The sequence below is a fragment of the Lontra canadensis genome, unplaced genomic scaffold, assembly GCF_010015895.1.
Source record: "Lontra canadensis isolate GAN:19392208 unplaced genomic scaffold, GSC_riverotter_1.0 scaffold162, whole genome shotgun sequence".
NCBI classification, from domain to species: domain Eukaryota; kingdom Metazoa; phylum Chordata; class Mammalia; order Carnivora; family Mustelidae; genus Lontra; species Lontra canadensis.
In genome coordinates this window covers 1,964,926-1,987,910 of record NW_022631156.1, presented here as the reverse complement: position 1 = coordinate 1,987,910, position 22,985 = coordinate 1,964,926, and the positions used below count along the sequence as shown (strand labels likewise).

The window sequence follows — 22,985 nt, the reverse complement described above, 5'->3', positions numbered from 1 at the left end:
AACAAGGAAGAAAGATATCAATAAAGTTTGAATCTTCCCTAGATATAATTAAATCAGAAAAAATGTGAGGCTATCAAGTATTATTTTTATCTGTGTTTAGACAAGATTCGTAAGAATATTTACACTATTTTTCTTTCCAAGATCGTGTTTCAAAATTTCACATAACTTAATTATATTAAGATAAAATCTTTCAAAGTGATGCTTTAATTGAATAACAATCAAAGCCCCATCATTGCAAATTTTATATAGTTAAAATTAATTCTATATCATGCATGTATATACATTTAACTTGTAGTTATCCATAAGAAGATGCCATTTAAACTAGCAATACATTTCTCTAAGTCCTTGTTTCCCAATATGATGTTCAGAGGTTTACTGTTCTGCTATCATGATAGGCAAACATTTTTCTGTTAAGAACCAGATAATAAATATGTTTAGGTTTTGCAGGACATAAAGTATTTGAGTCAGCTTTTCAACTCTGCCACTGTTACAAAAACAAGAAATGGGCATGACTATATTGCAATAAAACTTAATTTACAAAAACAAATGGTGAATAGGATGTGATTTGTTAACCCCTATACTAAATTATAAGTTATAATTTATAACAGGTATGCTGAAAAAACAAATATGCACTCCACACAGATAAGTTTGTGATGCACGGTATTAAATAACTTTTCAAAAAGCTAATCTACTCTACTGCAGGTCTTTTCAGAGATGTATATGCTAATTTGCATAAAGACTGTCCAAGAAAGGGGTTTATTTGCACATTTTCTAGAATCACCCATTTACATCTTAAACTCTTACAATCCCTTAGAACACAGCTTGAGAAATACTGCTTTATGTCTCTACAATGCTCAGGCCAAATATAATAATAATTCTCTTTTTTTAAAAGATGTTACTTATTTGAGAGAGAGAGACACAGTGAGAGAGGGAACACAAGCTACGGGAGTGGGAAAGGAAGAAGCAGGCCTACCCCCGAGCAGGGAACCTGATGCGGGGCTCGATCCCCAGGATCCTGGGATCATGACCTGAGCTGAAGGCAGACGCTTAACGACTGAGCCACCCAGGTGCCCCTATAATAGTAATTCTAAAGGGAAATAATGTCTACTTAAATATATAACTTCACATTCTAAGGAATCACTGCAATGTTACTTTAATTCTTCTCAAATGATAGAACCTTGACACATATCATGTACTTTCAAATAAAATCAGTAATTTCTAATCTCAGCAGAAATGGACAGTGGTGCCATGCTAAAAAGGCAATGATATTAAACTGTACTGTCTGATACTTAATTTTGATTAAGTTATGTTAAGTGATGTTAAGCATAGCTATAGTATTAAAATATATTAAATTATTGAAGTTGCAATAATTAAAGATAATCACTGACCAATAATATGGAGTTCACATACATCTGAGGGACTCTGCCCAGTTCGTAATCTCTCATGGGCACTCAGTAGTCTAAACGTTATTAATATTTTCCTAAAACAGAGAGCTCCTGGTAGGGATAACTTTCTAATATTCTATTCACTTGCTGAAACATGGATTCAGCACCATGAAAATATCAAATCAGTATCAAAATTATGTCATTAAATCTAGATGACTACTGTTTTGTTGTTGTTGCTGCTGTTTTTACAGAATACAACACATTACAACAGAATACTCTTCTTAGACTCTTCCCCTTGCTCCCTGTTTCTGTCCCTCTTTTTCTGTTTTATGCTCTCTCTCCTCCCCCCACCCCCCTCTATCTCTCTCTCTCACTCACAAAGACACACACACACCCCTTCCCAATTTCCATTTTACTTCCTCTGTAATCCTGGATTTCTCTTGGAACTGATAAAAATCCAAAGCTCTTTAACGTATGTATGTTTGAATGGAGGAGTTAAGGGCTGATAGCTCACCCCAGACATTTTTTCAAAGGAATCTGAGCACTAAAGTCTCCGTAGAGCTAAGCTACTTCTGTCTGGTTCAACTAGCAAATCTGTGATGGCTTTTCCCAAAGTACAGGTCGATTCAGACCTTGCGAAGGCATTTCTAATCTCAGGATTCTTTTGCAATCCCTTCCTCCTTCCCATGCTCAGGGAAATATACTAAGGGACCCTCGGTTCCTGTTGTTGGAAATAACTTACCCAGAATTAACAAAAATTGAGTCTGAGCTCTTCTGGGAGAGGGTCCCAGCTGATCACCTTTACTCCGCTGTTTCTGTGGATCTGCTAAATACCCACACCTATGCAGTTTTAGTTTTGGTAACGAGTTATATAGATTAAATCCTCTCCTGTACAATCTAAAGTTGTTAGGATGAGCAATGGGGTTTTAGTCATATAATTTAAAATTATGCGAACAATAGATAAAACTAAACATAACATGGTAAACAAAACCCAGAGGGAGGGAGAGGTGCTAATAGCATTGCTCATCTTTCATAGTCGGTTATTAATAAATACATGGTGAGAACTGAAGAAATAAAAGGAAGCAAGTGTGCTATTTAGAATCAGAGGATTTAAAAATGCAAATACCAAAATGTCCATGACTCAGGAGACTAGATCTAGAAGTGAAGGTAGGTGCAACGAAAGGTATTTATTTAAAAGCCATATAGTCCCATTTCACTATGTAGTTACCATACCCTGAACTTACTTTTAATACTACAAATACATAAATTGTACTAGTGAGAATAAAATCAACCCTCTGGGTGAAGTCTTTAATAAGGCTCTAGAAATTTGGGAGAACCATAGCTATCCTGAATAACTCGTTAGGACTGACTTGTCTCACGCTATAAAGACTAGCAACTTACCTTAAGAAAAACTACTTTCCTTTTTTGTTAAAGATTTATTTATTCATTTTAGAGAGAGAAGCTCCAGCAGGACTCAATCTCCCAAACTTGAGATCATGACCTGAGCCGAAATCAAGAATCTGAGGATCATCCAGGTGCCCCAGAAAAACTATTTTTCTTATGCTACCATTAATGAATTTTTCAGAAAATTTGGGTTTAAAGGCGAAAAGAATGAATTCTCAGATATAATTTCTGAGATTATCTCCCACGTACATAGGGGTCTCTGAATCTTGAGAATTTTTAACATAAGCAACACATAACATTAAAGGATACTGTGTTTTGTTTAGAATGACACTGTTAAAATATTTAATATAATTTCTCATAAAGATAAGTAACATTTAAACCAGAGTAGAAAAATTATATATGCATTCATTAGAAGAAACAACATAAGAACATGCATCATTTTTTTAACTTTTTTCTCACCAAAAATCTCTATATTAGATGCAGCCAGGCACTGGAAGGCATACAAATAAGCAAGAAAATCCTAGAGGGACACAATTCCTTAGAATAAGCAAGAATTTTATGGAAAAAGCAAGAATTTTATGGAAGAAAAAATGTAGGGACTCCTGGGTGGCTCAGTCAGTGAAGCATCTGCCTGTGGCTTAAGTCATGATCCCAGAGTTCTGGGATTGAGCCCAGCATCTGCCTCCCTGCTCAGCGAAGAGTCTGCTTCTCCCTCTGCCTCCTCCGCCCTCCCTGCCTTCTCTCTTTCTCTCTCAAATAAATAAACAAATAAAATCTTTTAAAAAAAGAAAAAAAAACAAGCATGTAATCATTTACAAGGTTTGGCAAACAATATATACTCATTTAGTACGTTCTTGTCATTTTGTATTCTACTGAATTACACAACCTGGTAAGAGATCGGTACAGTACTCTCAGGTGGACTCTGAGGAAACAGTCCAGTGGTAGCTACTGTGAGAACAACATTTCATGGGTCTTGTGAAAAGGCGAGCACCTATGAAATACGTTTCCTTTAAAGAAACATTCTCTTCAAGTAGATAGTAACTACTGCTCCTTAATTCTCCTGTCCCTTTATTTCTCTTAGCTTCTAATTTTACTGTTGGATTCAGAAGAATTATGCTCAAGAAATTAAAAAATTCACCCATGGCTTGAATATGCTTGGGTGTCCTTAAGGAGAGGATTAAGAGGATCCTCTATGCCAGCATAATAATTGGGATCACTCTTCACTGGAAACTCTGTTGGCCAATTTGCGCAAACATAACCCACAGCCTAGTGCGAACAGTATGCAACATATTTGATTCATCAAGTTGAATTCCAGGAGTCACATTAAAAAGGCACCTAAACACCTTGCCCCTAAAGCAGGTCTGCCTTCTCTCAGTCTTATTTGCCTTCGAGAAGTCATGTCTCCTGAATTCTGCTCCTGCTAATGGGTGCATGTTACAAGTGAACAGAAGAGCAGGCTTTCATTCCCATGCTCCTTGAATTAGCCCTTAAATTTCCTGACATATTTAGTAATGGTGATTCACCCCTAAAATGATTTAAGTCCACATAACGAGATTCATGTCATGAGGATAATCATAGAACCTATCAAACAGTAACAAAAAGATTGTCTACAGTAGAAAGGTTCTCTGATTCTATGATTATAAAACCCAAGATTATTCTGCTAGAGACACATGCTTCATGATCATTTTCTGGAGAGGCGCCTTGTCTTTGCAATAGATCTAAGACCATGTTTTCATGTTCAACTCTTGAATTCTTTTGAGAAAGAATTAGAGGTAATTAGAGGGTTGGGGTCTGTGAGGACTACTTATTCCTTCTACGTGTTTCAGTCCCAATTCTGCTGTATGTCTATGTGTAGATATACCTGTATCTATTTACACAGATAATAAGTAAAAATGTATTCACAAGCAATCACAAAAGAAGATTAAGGAACCTGATCTGTAGATTTAAGGAAGCCCCAACTCTTTTTTCTTTTAGGTGTTCAAACTATAACCTTGCATAAAAAATACATTCAAGGGAAACTCAAGAGATTTCGGTGGTAGAATGCTTTCACCACTTTAACCATCGTCAAACAAAGAAAAGTCATGGTCTACAGGACTGTGAGATCCATTCTATCTCACCCGGAAAGTTCAAAGCACACATAATTCTCTTGGTTCCTAAATCTGTTTCCTGGGCAGGTAGACTGCCTTTGAATAATTTTAGCCAAATCTTATATCTGAAACAGTTTTCATTTCACCAATGGAAACTAATCAGTATCATTTATCATACAAGCCAATGGGGTAGTGAGTTTTGAAAATAAAAGCTTACATTTGACATTTAGTAACTTGATTAATAAGGCTTTTAGCCTCAGTAAAGATACAGGTAGAATTTAAAGCACTCTATAAATTCTAAATTTTCTTTAAAAAGTTTTAAATATTCTTCAACTCAGCATTGGAGTGATAGCTTCATATGAGTAACAGACACATAATATTACACTGAACCCATGATAGTATTTTAAATTAAATGAGAACATCATAACAGTCTCCAAGAGTGGTCAATAGAAAGGTTTGCCCTGTTACTGGAAAACCCTAGAGAGGGCACAGTAATAAACAATCTTCCAAAGGTAGACTGAGCTCAAAATACCACATGTGTCTCTAACATAAGAGTCAAGCTTGTATATTTTCTTTAATTATTATAATTCTTAATTTGGACTTTCAAATGGTCACCCTTCTATTTATAGAATACTAGACTCATCATTGTTTAGCTATGTGGTCTATATATATTTCTTTAATATTTTATTTATTTATTTGACAGAGAGAGATACAGTGAGAGAGGGAAGAGAAGCAGGGGGAGTGGGAGAGGGAGAAGCAGGCTTCCTGCTGAGCAGGGAGCCCACTGCGGGGCTTGATTCCAGGACCCTGGGATCATGGCTTGAGCCGAAGGCAGACGCTTAACTACTGAGCCACCCAGGCGGCCCTATGTGGTCTATATTTTAATCAAATAATAATCTTACAGTATTAAGAAAGCTGATAATTATGTTAAAATAGTAAAAACCTCACCATCACCTATAAATATATGCAAGCACTGATAATTAACTGATTTAAAATGTTAGCAAGCTATATAATATCGAATTATTGAATGTTACTCTTAAATTCCTTTAATTAATTTCAGGTGTTCTTTACACTTAAATACTTCCTTTTTTATATCCTTAAGAAATTTTTAACACCAAATTTGTATTTCAAATCTATTACGCACTTCCTTTAATGAAAGAATAGGGTTTAGAGTTTGTGAAAGAAAATTTGGTGGACATTGTTATCTCATACTATACTGTAAATGTGTTATTTTCCTGCAAACTTTTGAAAATGTTTAGCCAAACTGTTGTTTGTTTCTATACATTAACTGACACAGAAAGGAAGAATGGATATGTTCACGCATACTCTCATATAAACACATACACACTTAACACACTCCCTTAAGATGCCAAACCACCATTTCTGCTTTTTCTTTGATTAGTTTTGCTTTCTTCAAGTGGCAGAAATACTGCATTGCTTGAAAAAAAAGTATAAGATTTATATATAAGTATAAATTTACATATAAGTATAGAAAAAGTATTTTGAAATGTTCTATTCTCTGTGAACACTAAACAAAACAAAAGAGTATTAAGGTGGGTGACATGGGCCAAACCAAGTAAGTTGGACTTCCTTCCTATGGGATCACAGAAGAAACACAGTAGAACATTCACATATGCCTTTGAACATTATATACTAAAACATCTATGATGTCTGATTCTTTTCAGTCTTCCAGTTTTGATAATAATCATCTCTAGAACAGAAGAGCAGAGAGCCCACATGAAATACCATGACCATGATCCACGAAGAGCGTCAGCTTCTCCTGATCACTGGAACTTTACGTCACACATTAAAGGAAACAAGCAAAACCACTCTGCAAAACAGATACTATGTTGTATCATTTTCATGAGCAAACTGGGCCTGCTTCAATGTCAGGCTCTTTCTTATTCTGATGTGTCTCTGAAAAATTGTTTGAGATATATTTTTATATTTTACATATTACAAAATATTTTACATATTTTTACGTAATATACCCTGATGACATACTGTGTTGAACATATGCATTTGAACACAATTGCAATTGAATATTTTACTAATATTTGACCTTTTTACTAATACTGCCCTTCTTTTCAAAACATTTCTTTGAATCTTTGCCTTTTAAAATCACTTCTTTGCTTAGACTTAAGAAATGTAGTTTGAGCTATTTATTTTACAAAAATTATGAAATACACGCTCAGACATGTGTTTATAAGGATTATTTGTTACAACCTACAACTTGCCTTTTAAGAATACACTTTATATGGAAGTACTATATATAACAGACTTTTATAAATCATAAATTCATAGCCTGATGAATTATCACAGTTATATTTAATTCTAAATGCTACTGACATGAAGAAATAGAATACTGCCTGTGTATCAGAAGCCCTATATTATCTGTTTTCTATGAATCGCTACTGTCCCTTCCATCCAAAAGATAACCTGCCTTCTAATATCATAAATAGTATTTTTAATCATTTTTTAATTTATTTTCAGCATAACAGTATTCATTGTTTTTTTGTACCACACCCAGTGCTCCATGAAATCCATGCCCTCTCTAATACCCACAACCTGGTTCCCCCAATCTCCCACCCCCCACCTCTTCAAACCCTTCAGATTGTTTTTGAGTCCATAAATAGTATTTTTTAATTAAAAAAAAATTTACTTGTCTTAAGGTGTTACAAATAGAATTATATCATATGGTGTGACTACTAACTTTTTTCATTTATTATTAGGTCTTACATGATATGCATGCGTACAAGACTTAGGACCATGCAGTGTAGTCTCCACACACTCATTTCAATGGAAGTACTGTGTTCCATGAGAGAGACATAGCCAACTTTCTCTCCTCTTCACACTGGTGATGGCGTTTGGGTTGTTTCTAGCACATGCTGTGACAGAGTGCTATGCCCTTCTGCATGTCTTCTTACACATAAATATATTTGGGTTAAATATGAGAATCCAATTGCTGGACGTGCATGTGTTCTGATGAGCTAGGTCCCTGCCACATAGTTTTCTAAGCTAATCTTATTGGTTTACAGTCTTTACTGAGTGCTCCCTAGCTTTCCCGACAGTTGATAATTCCAGTTGTTTTAAGGCTTAACCATTCTGGTAAGTCTGTACTGTTATCTCAGAGTGATTTGAACTCTTTTACAATGTGTGACATTTGTGAGGTGTTGGTTCATGTCTTTTGTGCATTTTTCTATCTTTTTCTCACCGGCTCATTAGAGCTCTTTATATATTACAGTGCTAAGTCTTTTGTCAGCTTACTGTTTGGTAGACATTATATCCCAACTCTATTGCTTACACTTAGACCCTATTAAGGTTGTTATGTTGAAGGAAATTTCCTAATTTTAATATAGTCCCATTTATCCCTTTCTCTTTTCATTTATACTTGGCTCTTTCCTCTACCTGTACACTACTTTGACCCAAGGTATAGCTGATAATTTTCTTTATGTATTTCTATACAGAGAATTCTGTACTCTTCCTTATTAAGATTTATCAAACACTCATGTTAGCTGTATGTCTGAGTCTGCTTGCCTTTAGCTTTCCTAGTGCAGGGAAAGGCCATATGGAAAGTACCAGAAATATTTAGAAATATTTAGGGCACACTGGCACTTAAGAAATGTTGACTAGGGACGCCTGGGTGGCTCAGTCAGCTAAGTGTCTGCCTTTGGCTCAGATCATGATCAAAGGGCCACAATCCTAGGGATCAAGTCCCGCACTGGGCTCCTGCTCTGGGGGAAGTCTGCTTCTTTCCTGCCTGCTGCTCTCGCTCTCTCTCTCTGTCCAATAAACAAATAAAATCTTAGGGAAAAAAAAAAAGAAGTTGAATAAAGGACTTCTCCATTCTATAGTATTCTGAGGATTCTTGAGCCTCACAGACCTAGCCTTGCTTTCTGCATTCCTGTAAGACCTCCAAATACACATACTGATGTTTTATGAGCATCTTCTTACTATATTAAGATCTTTCTCGAGCTCACAAAATTACTGCACGCAACTAAACTGAAAAATGGGGTCTTCACGAGAGTATCTCAAAATACACAGATATGGGTTCAAAGTGCATCATGGAGATGGCCTTTCAGTGACACAAACAGTTTCACAAATATTGCAATAGATTGGTAAGCTCCAGCATCCTATAGGAAAGCATTTCAAACTCGCTAAATAAGTAGCTGTAGCACTTTTCAGTAAGTTATTTAATCCCTCAGATCTTGAATCATAATTTTCACAGTGAGGTTAACAATATCTACATTCTATTAATTGGTATAAGGATTCATGAAAGAAAGTATATTAAAAATATAACTGCCATGCTTAGTAATGGATATTATTATAGTATTATTAAAATTACCTCATTAATTTTGATGGCATTAAAATTGATTCCAACTTATAAGCAGAGATAAATGGAAATTTTTTCATGTGAGGTTGAAAGCTAATTTGAGCATATCTTGCTCAGTTTTCTGAAAACATGACACCGACATGAATTTTAAAGGTTTTACTTAAAATTGCATAACTGATCAAATGTTTGAGGGAATGAAGGAGGACTCTCATTACTATTTGATCTTAAACCAAGATTTAGATGCAAAACCTGCAAAGCAAATTTTCTAATGATTATACTTAACCATAATTTTAAGATAGTGTATCAGAGAGTTTGAATATTCACTTAAAATGAACATTTCACTTTATTAAATTGAAGCTTCAGTGAAATTCTTTCCTATACACTCAGACACATTAGTCTTACATCCAATTTATAAACACATTCCCTATGCTTTGATTACAGAAATGTTGTGATAACTCCCTAATTTATTAATAAGTTCCTATGGAGAGGCTCATAGTCACAGCAACTCAAAGCATATGTACACAGTTTCCTCTAGAATTTCTTTTATAAAGATGTCTATTGATGAATTTTAAGAGAGACCTCTGACAGAAAATTCACATGTTCAAGTATTATGAGTCAAATATTCAAAATAACAAGAATTGGAGAAATTCAAGTATGTATAGCTTGAATAAAGCATACTTCGATCCATGTATAGGGGTGAGGCTGGTAGAGATACAGGTTACGTGTGCATCTGATGGAGTGTGGACAAAGGAGCTAAAACAAACAAACAAGCAAACAAATAAAACAACCCACAACCCACAATCAATGGGTAGATAGATAGATGGATGATAAACTGATAGATAATCAATAATTTGGGGAGAGTCATTCAAGTACCTTAAAAACAATATAGTTTAATTTTCATATTGTTGGTGATGGAAAACATCTACAGGTAAATAGCAAAAAATGTTTTTGTCTTTCTGATGAAGAAAAAATTATCACAGAGTGTCCTCTAAGTATAGATACAAATAGAAAATATTTTAAACCCTGCAACCCAGTGCCAACATGTTCAGGTATTTTCTATCAGCATTTGTCACCTATGTATTCTACCTTGTCATCTATGTACCTACTTAGGTAATCTTTCAGAACTTTATGTGTATAAATTTTGTTGACTATTTTACCTCTCATTACTTCATAATCCTGTTCTGAGCCAATACATATGTTTCAAAAACACAATTTGCAATAATATGCAGCCTGCACTAATGTTATAAATTTGGCTCTCTAGCTATACACTTGAGTTGCTTGGATTGTGTTCATTATTGTTCTGTGTCTTTAGTTACTTCCTTCGGTTAAATTCCTAGACGTGGAATTTCTGGATCAAGGAATGAGAGAATGTTGAAGTCCTTTGTACAAATCACCAGATGGTGTTCCAGAAAGACTGTGATGGTTTATTTCCTCCTCAGTAGTGTGTGAGTGTTTATAACAGTACATGTTTGTCAATATTGAGTGCGATATATGCCTAGGGGATTGCTAAATAAATGTGAGGTTTAATTCTGCATTTCTTTGGTTGCTAGCATAATTTATGTGATATATTTAACTCTGATTCTTCTGTTCATTTACTTTGTCAATCTTTTTTTTAACTTTTGGTATTTTAAAATTTTATTTCCATGGCATATGTGCTTAGGACAGAAATCAACACTTTGTTAGTAGTCTGACAATTTTTTTTTTTTTTTAGTGTGTTGTTTGCCTTTTAATGTTCTTTGTTTTTGACATCTAGAAGCTTGGCATTTTTATTTATTCAAATAAATCCCTCTTTCCTTTTTTGACTTCTGCTTAGATAGTCTTTCACCATCTGAAAGTTATATAAAGGCTGCATTCTATTTACTTTCAAGTATTATGGTTGCAACATTTTAAGTTTAATGTGTCAATCTATCAAGAAAGTTGAATAGTAGGAATTTAATGTTCATCAAACTGTGGATGGAATTTTACCCCCTCCTTTTGTTTAACTAGTTCTAAACACTCTCTTTGCTTTCACCCTTCTTCTCTGCCTTAAACAGACATCATAGAAAGTTTAATCTCTTTCAAAAACCCAACAATCCTAGGTTTCTATCATATTTTATTATACACTGCTTTACAAATCTTAATTTGACCATGACTATGATGATTTAAAATAGCAATTCAGACTTGCTTTATCATAAGACCTGTGAAGGTCAGGAACATGTGTGTGTGGAAAGTAGATATTGGAAGAACATATGATGATTTAAAATAAGGAATTAGATCCAGATAATCTAAGTTTATAGAAAACTAGCAACAAGATTCATAGAAATAAATAAGATGGAATTCCAAACAAGAAAATACCATCTAACTGCATTTGTTGTCTCTAATTTGTGATATTTCTACCTTCTAGTCCCAAACACACACACACACACACACACACACACACACACACACACACACTGCTGTCCTTGATAATAAAATTTAAGAATTGAAAATACTATTAATATTATTAGTTATAGCTTACTATTATTCCTATTATTTATATTTTACATTTCCTTTAAGAATTATTTTATACTCCTGCTCTCATACATATGTATTATACATACATTTATAAATTTATAATAAAGTTTTACTGGGTTACATTTATACTACATTTTGTTTTATTGGTTTTAATGCTCACATCTAAACATTTGTATCATGATTTACTTATTTTTAAATTCTTTATTTTTGTTTGACAATCGGCCAACTGACACGTCCTTGACTATTTTTTCCAGTAAGAACATGTGAGTCCATGTAGATGTTAGAATGTCCGGTGCTACACACCTGAATGAAAATTTGACTGAATTTGAGGTTCTCTCTTCACAAAATTTCCTCTATTTTCTCCTATGGAGCATATTTTTGAATTGTAACTAATATTTGCTTTCTTCGTTTGTTCGTTTGCTTTAACTATCTGGTAGAAATTCTCTTTTATCTTGGAATGAACATAGTATACCAGGGACTTTCCAAGGATTAGTTCCCTTGCCTTGACTGTGTTCCATGATTTGAACACCTTGGATCTGTAAACATAGGGGCTTTACAAAATTCTAAAGCTCTTTTCTTATTCTGATTCTTTCTACAGTGTTTTTGTTATTGTACATGCTCATTTTACCCAATGTCTGTGTCAACACTGAGTAGCTATTTGGCCATCTGATGTCACTGCCTGACCCCTCCAGGACCCACCTGCACTCTGGATGGTGTCACACACACGTGACAGAGCACCACAGGGCAGTGAGAGGAGTCCTGGATTGACAGGACTGGACAGACTGAATCCCGCCTCTTTGGTTAGCTCTCTTCCTGGGGCTGCACCCTTTACTAGCCCATAAAGAAAGGAATATCAGTGTCTTGGTAGGAGGTTTGGTAATTAAATGCAGAAGTGTTTGTAGAATACCCATTTCAATGCTCCCAGCAAGTTCTAAGTAAGTATTAATAGTTATTTGTGATTAATAAAGCATTCTTCCTTTTCTGCATCTTTAGTCCTACATTTTCTGTCTTTAGTCTCTTTAGTTTTACTTTATTCTCAGTCCCTATCTTTATTTCACTGTTGGTCATGTTTTATACATTTCATTCTTTCTCGAGTTGCATTTGAAACTCATATTTTTTTTATAAATATCTTGTGTGTGTGTGTGTGTGTGTGTGTGTGTGTGTGTTTTATAAATGCTCTTAAAGACCTTTCCCCCTTTTATCTTGAAAATAAAATATTCTTCCTCTTGAATGCTGTGGAATATTTTGTGGAGCCCCTGTGTGTTTGTACCAGTGCACTGGGTGGATGACCGACCCCTCTGAGATAGGGAGATCCTCTGTTTCTGTAGCAGAGACCCCGAAATCCATCCTTGTCCCTGTCTGGACTGTTTCATTCTCTCTTTTTCAGGACTGTGGCTGTCCTGGCAAAAATCCTGCCTTCTCCTTGTCTCCAGAGTTGATGCCACATTTCCTCTGTTCTTGGTCATCAATGCAGGTAAAGAAGGCTCCCAGGGCCACCCACAATGGCAATCCAGACCTTCCTCCTCCGGCAGAACAAGCAGACAAAAGACAGGACAAAGGAGGTGTCAGAGAAAACCATGTTTTCATCAGCGCTTGCTCATCCACAGCCAGAACAGAAGTCCTGGGAAGGGTGTGCTCCACAACTTCTCAACTGTAGAATACCCATCCTCTCTGAGATCAGCCTTCTAAGTGTGCAACAGTAACATTATATGATATCCAATTACACCCATTAACATATCCACTTAATCACAGAGGCTTCTCAGCTTAAAAAAAAAAAAAAAAGTAGCCTTTGCCAGTCCCTTGCAGTAACTATTGCATTTTAATATCAAATAAACACTAGTTTTTAAAATCTCATTATTCTATTTACATATAAATTTCTTTCTGATCTAGAATATAAATACACTGAAGGGGACCATAGTGTGTGTGGTTTTTTTTTTTAATTCAATGTTTTATTCCAATTCTAGTTAGTTAACATATATGGTAAAATTGGTTTCAGCTGTAGAATTCAGGGATTCAGCACTTACATATAACACCCAGTTCTCATCACAAGGGCCCCCTTTAATGCCCATCACCCACCCTCATCCCCCCATCAAACCTCAATTTTTTCTCTACAGTTAAGAGCCTCTTATGGTTTATTCTGCTCTTCCCCCCACCACCGCCCCTTCCCCTGTGTTCTTCTGTTTTGTTCCTTAAATTCCACACATGAGTGAACTTATATGGTGTTTGTCTTTCTGTGACTGACTTGTTTCACTTAACATTATGCCCTCTTTTTCTATCTACATTGTTGTAAACGGCAGGATTTCATTCTTTCTGGTGGTTGAGTCATATTCCATATATATGTGTGTGTGTGTGTGTGTGTGTGTGTGTGTGTATATATATATATATATATATATACACAGATATATAGATATAGATATAGATATAGATATACATACATACATACCACATCTTCCTTATCCATTTCTCAGTCCATAAGCATTTGGGCTCTTTCCACAGTTTGGCTGTTGTAGATATTGCTGCTGTAAACATCAAGATGCATGTGCCCCTTCAACAGTATTTCTGTATCCCTTTGTAATTACCTACTAGGGCAATTGCTGGGTCGTATATTTCTTTCATTGTTTGTACCTCACTTGGTGTCTTAACATAGTACAGATACTCAAAAACCATTCACTCGATAAAAAAAAAAACAGGTTTTTGGCTATTGAGTGAATTCTAGAAGGAGAATAATCACAGCCTGATGGAGCTGGTACTGGAGAATCCAAAGAACGAGATAAACTTAGGAAACAGGAACAACTGGTGGTAAATTTTACTGGGGGTTGGGTTTACTGGAAAAAAGTGAATTTTAAATTCATAGTTCACAGCGGGAACAACTGAAGAGAAAAAGCAATGGACTTATTTCATCATTTTAATATTAATTTTCCAATACTGATTGGAACACTGATCGAGGTTCTAGTGCTTTATAGAGCTCATGCTGTGTGCTTTTCCTGAAAATAGGAGGTGAGAAAGATGACAGATGGAAGCATCTTGTTATCTCTTGGTGGGATTGAGTCTGCTTCAGTGAACAGAATGAACACCTAACAGAGCACAGACAACTCGACCCTACAGACCGGATCTCACGCATTCTCGTCCATGGCTGCTGCTAGCTTCTGAAACGTAGAGTATGACCTCCTCCAAACAAAACCATCAGCAACATTTAAATCCCCACCAAACTGGGGTCTCTGGAAGATGTGGCTCTTTGTGGAAGCGCAAATGAAAACACTCAGTTTGAATGTGTGAAAGAAGTATAACCCAGACTTGTTTCCAGACTTCCATTCTGTCCAGCAGTAGAGGCTACTTTAAACCACAGTGGGGGAGCCGTTGGTAACTGGATGCTAATGTGCAGGATACCGATAGAGATGCTTCTTATGTCTCCTTCAGATGGCCTTTGTGGTATTTGTTACAGGGTCTCTGGAACCATCTGCTAAACTTTTCAATTTTCCTGCAGAAGTTCAAGATAATAGTATTTTTTTTTTCCTTTCCTGGTCCTGCTTTGATGTCTTCCATATAGAATGTGCTTATTTCCCACTCTGCTGACATTTTTCAAAGTGCACGTACTATCACACTGGCATGAAGGTCATTTTAAAAAAACCACAACTGGCGTGCCTGGGTGGCTCAATCAGTTAAATGTCTGCCTTCAGCTCAGGTCATGATCCCAGTGTCCTGGGATCAAGTCCCATGTTGGGCTCCTTGCTCAGCAGGGAGTCAGCTTCTCCCTCTGCCTCTGCCCCTCGCCCCCAGCCCGTGAGCATGTTCTCTCTCTCTCTCTCTCAAATAAATATATAAAAAAAAACAACTAAAAATCAATTGATCAATCACAACTGCTGAGCCTGACACCAGAAAGCAAATACAGTCCTCATATGTGAGGTTGCTGGTAAAGCTTCAGGTTATCTGCATTTGGAAACACAACTCAGGAAATTTTTGTGTGCAATAAAGACTTTTGCAGATCACTTATCCCTTTCTAGCCCTTTCTGACAATCTTTCTTAAATCTCAACCTTGGGCAATGTCTCATGGGTGTCGTACACCCATGGTCCGTCCTTCACAGCCATACTGAACAACATTTCACACTGCATTTTAATTTACATTACGCTACAGCTCTTCTCACCTAGGACTCCGTACATATTCTATTTATTCTCATTGTTGAAAGCCAGGATTTTACTCTTGTGATAAAATGTTTCTAGATATCAAAATTTAATAACTCCAAGCCTACTTCCAGAACCCTATTGCTACGTTTATATCCCCAAATACCAACTAGAAGTATTCAAACTAGGAAAAAGGGATGAGAAGGAATCCACAGACCCAGAACTCAACTGAATTGTACACGATACCCCTCAACTGAGTTCAGTAAGCTGATCAACAAGCAAGCACAGTGACAAGAAGTTTGGTAATTCAAAATGGGCAAAAAGTGGAATTTTACATGGAAAAAGAATTTGAAATACTCCACAGGGATCATAAAACAAAACAAGGAAACTAATAAGTAATTTTTTTTAAATGAAGGGTATCAGATGGTCAGCTTTATTTACTTAGAAAATATTTGAGATTGGTTTTTCTAATCAATTGACCCACAACTACTTATTGAAAGAAAGTGGAAAAAAACAGAATCCCATTTATTGATATTCTACCTGTGCCTGGTTCTGTTTAATTCTCACAACCTCATAGTTGGAAAAGCCATCCAAAGCCTCGGGAGTGGTGTGCCATGAGGAGGAGCGTGGAGCCCTTTGATGTCCCAGGCCTTCCCCTGCCTGCCCTGCTGTGTCGCCCACCATGTTTCCCATGTCTCCACTCAAGTATCTCTGGCTTTCTTTTCCCTTTTTCCCCTGAAAATTATTACTGACAAAAAGTTCAACATATAATAATAAGAGTACTTTTTTTGGTGATACAGATCTATTAAAGAGGAGAATGAATTCTTTTCGCAGGGAAGAGAAGATTTCAGTTAATTGGGGATAGTGTTCTCTATAACCAGATTGCAAATGCTCATCTATAGAACACACACCTTCCCCATATACAGCATCCACCTGTCTAACATAAACAGAGTCAGTCCAGACTTGGCCTGTGGTCCATAGTCTGCCAACTCAAGGCTCAGTGCCTGGAGTTTCTATTCTGAAGCTCGGTATGCAAAGGGTCTCCAAAATTTGGCTGCACCTTACTACCTCCCCATATCTATTTGTCACTGTTCCTATTCACATACTGCTCTCGCCCAACAAAACATGTTAATCATTCATGGGAAACCACTTCACTCCCTGAGTCCACGTCTTTGTCCCTGCTGTAGCTCCCAAGACTTCTTAATATCAAGAAAAGTTCAAGGATCTTCTTAAAACACCACCACCTTCTTGAGGCTCTTTGTGAGCCTCTGGGTGGAGTTGATTTTTTCTCCATCTGAATACTCGTAGAGACAGGTACTGCCAGCTTCTGATTGCTAGCTCGCATATTATTCCCAGATTAGACCCTGAGATCCTTGAACACAAGTCCTAGGTCTTGCTTGTTTGTGTGGCTCCCTCGGCATGGACCTAGAGAGACGTCCAGCAGATGGCTGGGGAGTTCATGAGTGAGCACGGAGGGAGAAGAAGTCAGAGCGGAAGCTTCATACTTGCTTCCCCATATCCTGGTACACTGCCAGGCCCCTTCTAACGAGCTCCCTGCCTCAAATCCCTTCTGTTTAACTAAACGCCACGGGCTCTGTTTCTCTCCGTGGACCCTGACAGATGTAATTAACCTAAGTAGTGCACACAAACCACGAGAATTATGCACTCAGTCATCCATCAAAGGAAGGGCGGCACAGAGACCAAGAAGCCCCCAAAGCCATGAGCTAAACAGGAGCTTTCCACAAGTTTTTGTTTTTCTTATTAAAATATGTCAAACATTTTCATTCGCAGGTTTTTTGCTTTTGCTATCTCTTTAGCCTTCTACCTGATAAATCAGGTCTCAAAGCCCCTTGCTCGAAGAAGCCTTCCCCAACTGTTCTACCTGTGAAATCTTCATTCATTGGCATTCCTCTTACTCACTATTTATCATGTTCTCCATAGTATGCATCAGTGTCTGCACTTATCATATTCATTTAAATTTCAATTTTCTGTCTCTTGTACTAAAATGTAAGTTCTCTGAAAGCCATGATCACAGTCTCTATCTCCCTAGCACCCAAAATACTGTTTTATAATAAAAGTCTCTCTTATTCTCTCTCTTATTCCCTTTTATTCTCTCTTTCTCTCTTATTCTGATAGACAGACAGAGATATACTGTGTATGTATCTACAATAGATGGGCTGATTCTTTTTTCTGATTAAAAAAAAGGATTTCCTTTGTCAAGAAATTAAGATATAATTGAAAGACAAATCAATTGATATTAATATATAGCTAATAATGAAAAGCACATCCTGAGGCACTCATTTTCTACTGAATTATTCAGAGGGCTGAGGGCTGGGTGGTAACTAAACCCTAGTAATGTGAATATTACCTCACATTTCTGAAGAGTTTTATGCCCTATCATATATTTTATTTAATTTGTGTCTCATAGGAGCAGTATGATAAAAAGAGAATTATCTTTTTTTAAAAGAAAGGTTAAATGACATCAAAAACACAAATCCAGTTTGTAATAAAAGGCTCTTTAATGAAGACAGAACTTGTGGAAATGCTACCCTCCTTTGTTTATTTTTCAGAAATATAGAGCTACTCTTAACTGGGCAAAGTAGGCCAGATGAGGAGCTAAAATAGGAAATCTGCTACTATTACAATATGCATGGTACTTGTTGGTATTTAGCTTGGGGAAAGCATCACAGAAAGACCTGTTTGCTAACCTAGGAAAATGTGTGGGTTTGTATGTGTATATACCGGTAGAGGGCGGATGCACATGCTTTCCGTGTATTCTAGTAAATCAATGGCACCAAAATGATATGTCCCGCCAATACAGTTAGCTACTGGTTTAAAATAAATCATACAATGGAAGCGTTTGTTTTCAAACAACATACTTGCCGAAGGGGCATAACGTGGAAGAAACCCCTATTTTCCCATTTTATATGGACAGATAAACAGTTCAAAGGTGGCTAAAAACAGCCTCACAAGCTCTGCGCCACTTACCCGGCCGGCCCAGGACCGACCTATCAGATGTCTGCTCAGTAGTACAAGAGCCTGGAGAGGGAAAGAATCTCAGGTGCTGTGCATGGAGAAGATAATTGGTAAATTGGCACATTCACAGTCTGTCAGTGATTCTTTTCCTTTCTGGGGACATTTCTCTGTGCTCTGATTTTTACCCAATATTCCAGAGCCATTGTGCCAGTGATGAGAAAGTCGAGACGAGGTTGCTTAGAAACAGCAAATCCTGTAGAACCAAGGGGACCTTGAAGGTCAAAGAGTGAATTAGATTGATGTCTTGTTCTTGCTTGAAAACAGAATTTATCTGTTTTGCTGACTGAGGTGGAGACTATGGATCATCAAGGAAGGGAAGATATATTATTTTTGGTGTAAGGTGGAATTCACTAAGAAGTAATAGATATAAGGAAAAGTACAGTGAATACCATTATAGTAATAATCCATTTAGAATAGAGAGTCTGTGAACCTAAACATTTACTATTTCTTCTGCCAAATGAATTGCCAAATTCATCTGAGACAAATTCCCAGACTAACCTTCAGTACAAATGGGTGCAAAAGGGTTAGCAAAATCATATCACCACACTGGATTAAAGGCAGAGTGGGAAGTACAATGGGGCTAAATCCTGAGTTCTCGCTGTATGAACTTGAACAACATAGGTATATCCTTATTTTTTTTTCTTTTTTGAAACACTTGTTTCATCACTTGATTTTTCTTCTGATAAAAATAATTTGATAAAAAAATAAACACACTAAAATAATAAGAACCAATATGACTAACATCCCCAAATTTAAAAAGAACACATTTTTCAATAAATGTACAGCCATATTTCTCAAAAAAAAACCTCATTGAGCAAAATCTTAGAACACTTACTATGTTTAGCTCACAACACAAAATCCTGACATAAAACATTAAAAAGCTTACTTAATTTCCATTTAGCATTTCTGTTTCTTATTTCTACTTAAAATAAGAAACATATGCTAATATAAACAAATTAAAATGATACTTCTTCTTTTGCTATGTATCCTTTCAAAGTTTCTTGTTCACTTTCAATCTCATAAAATGTATGCATTAAGAAAAGCTTCTTGGGGCACCTGGGTGGCTCAGTGGTTTGAAGCCTCTGTTCTGCTCAAGTCATGATCCCAGAATCCTGGGATCAAGCCCCACATTGGGCTTTCTGCTCAGTATGGAGCCTGCTTCCTCTTCTCTCTGCCTGCCTCTCTGCCTACTTGTGATCTCTGCCTGTCAAATAAATAAATAAAATCTTAAAAAAAATTAAAAAAGAAAAGCTTCTTGAGAAATTACAGAATTTCTACATTTGAAAACACAGTGACCTAGAATTACTTTAAAAGTAATCTTCACCATAATGGAATGCCACAGAAGGGCTAAAAGTTTCACTTTTAGAGAATAATAAATTGCATGCATTTAATAGGCCTTGACTAAACAGGCCACAGCCTTGGAAAGAAAATTACTCTCAACACCCGAGCCCTTGCCAGGGCACTGAATTCTCCCGCTTGCCTCCAGAAGGTTCTCTGGCATTGTGTCCTGAGGGCCCTGACAGGTTCAGAGTCAGGATGCGCCTTGCCTGTGGTGGCAGCTGGGAGAGGTATGGAGGCATCATGAATAGCACAGGATGTCATCTGAGTGAAGGTCACCAATTCCAACCTTGCCAAATCAGGACAGTGGTTATCCAGCAAAGGCAAGTGAGATGCAAACAGACAGCTGAGGAGGAGGGACGGGGCAGGAAGCAAGGAGAGATGCATGGCAGGGAGGGAGCAGAGTTCAGCAAGCTTTACCATCATGACTACGACTCTCTCGCCTGAAGGGATGCACCATCCTGATAAACCAAAGTGGAAAAGCCATGGGCATAGCTATCAATGGATTCTGCTCTGGGTGCTTCCTAGAATCTAGAGGAATCTGTGGGATATGAACTCAAGTTTGTTCTGGAAACTCATTTTCCATACTACATTCTTTACTCTCCACCACTTTCAGAAATCCCTAGGTCAAGGGGTAATAAATTTAACCTAAGACAGGCTTCAGAGCATTCCAGAGAAGATCAAGGAAAAGGAAATGATGATTGCTTGTGTAAGAAATGTAAATATGGCATCACTCTAGTTTAAAATAAAAAAGAAAACTTAAGAATTGTAAGGATTCTGTGATAGTATCAGGAGCATAACTGTTAATTTCATGCCATTAGGAGCAAGGAAGAGCAAAAACAATTCACTCTGAAAAGTCATTTACTTATATAATGACAGTAATAATATTTATAAGTAATATAAAATCACAGTAAGATTTAAATGAATACTGGAGAATAAAATACTATTTTAGAACAAAATGAATAACAGATTACCATATATTGCATTAGCTTTATGTTAAAACTTATAGTTTTCTCACTATTATGATTTATGTCATGTCCATTCTTGGAAAATACTATAGAAAGCCTATTAACTTATTTTAAAGGTTTAAGTTATATGCACTCAAGGGTCACCAAATTAAGTTCACTGCATTGCTATTAATTTTAGTAGGTTTTTTTTTTTTTCATTTAAGTGAATCTTATGGATATTCAGATTTGCCACCACTCATTGCCAAGTTTGCCTTTTTTCAGTTTAAAAAATTATATTCATTGTTTTATCTTACAAATTTCATATGACCTTCCAAAACATTCTTAATAATAGATTTAATTGACATCTCTGTGTGCATTATGTTCTTAGTTTTTTGTTTTGTTTTTTTTTTTTAAAGATTTATTTATTTATTTGACAAAGAGAAAAATATCACAAGTAGGCAGAGAGAGAGGGGGAAGCAGGCTTCCCGCTGAGCAGAGAGCCCCATTCAGGTGCTGAGCAGAGAGCCCGATTCAGGGTTTGATCCCAGGACCTGGAAATCATGACCTGAGCCAAAGACAAAATCTTAACCCACTGAGACACCCAGGTGCCCTGTTCTTACATTTTTAAACAGTTTGACGTTTCCTTGTCTATAATGATGTATACTATTTGTTTGACAGTTAACCTTCTAACACTATATTTATGAACATTCTTTTTATCTAAATATTGACTATTTTTGTCGTTTTAGCCTTTTAGAGATAAAAATCAACAAAATTAGGAAATGATTTAGAAAAAATATATAAAGAAATAAGATTCTAGAAGAAAATATAGATTGCTACATACACAATATAAAATTCGGGAGCTCTTATCCATAGCCTATGGATAAAATAGATAACCGATAGCTATTAAAAAAGATTAAAAATTTTAATTATAAAAAGTTTGAAGCATTTGTTTCAAAGATATTAATACAACCAACAAATAAATTATAGATTCAAAAAATAAATTATATATTATGGAAACATTATTGTCTATCAGAATAAGGCCTAAAACTTATAATAATACCAATATAAATTAATAATAATACTGTTTTATATAGCTAAAAAGCAAATGACCGGTTAAAAAAAAGGGAAAAAAATGAACTGGTAAATCATAGATGAAGAAATCATGCAGTCTATAAATATTATTTAAATGCTCAGATGGGGGAGAGTCTAGATGGTGGAGAAGTAGCAGGCTGAGACGACATCAGGTAGCAGGAGATCAGCTAGATAGCTTATCAAACCATTCCCAACACCTACAAATCCAACAGGAGATCGAAGAGAAGAGCAGCAATTCTAGAAACAGAAAATCAACCACTTTCTAAAAGGTAGGACCTGCGGAGAAGTGAATCCAAAGCGACTGGAACATAGACCACAGGGGGACGGGCCAGCTCCCTGCAAGCGGCAGAGCAAGGGACCATGAAATCAGAACTTCTAAAAGTCTGCTCCACTGAGAACATCGCTCCAGAGGCTAAGCCAGGGTGGAGCCCAGATAGGGACAGCGTGGTCTCAGGTCCCACAGGGTCACAGAAGGATTAGGGGTGTCTGAGTTTTACAGAGCTCGCAGGTATCAGAGTGGGGAAGCGACTACAGAGATGGAGCCGAGGGGTGAGCTCTCAACTTGGAGTTACCTTATCATGATCCATGGCACAGGTCACCGCTCTGTGAGTGGGGACCCCACAAGACCTGGGGAGACTCCCCTAGAAGAGCTCAGGGATCTGCAGGGTTTGGAGACTCCAGGCAGGACTGTGTGGCAGAGACAGAGATGCTTGGTCACAGGCTGGGTGAGCTTGGAGCACAGCCAGAGGCC

At 36.7% G+C, this 22,985-nt stretch overlaps 1 protein-coding gene across 1 annotated transcript in view; it reads right to left on the bottom strand.

Moving 5' to 3' along the window:
• The window catches only part of PCDH15 (protocadherin related 15), a 1,265,671-nt gene that overhangs the window by 398,456 nt on the left and 844,230 nt on the right, over positions 1 to 22,985 (bottom strand). The gene's annotated exons all lie outside the window — the stretch shown is intronic.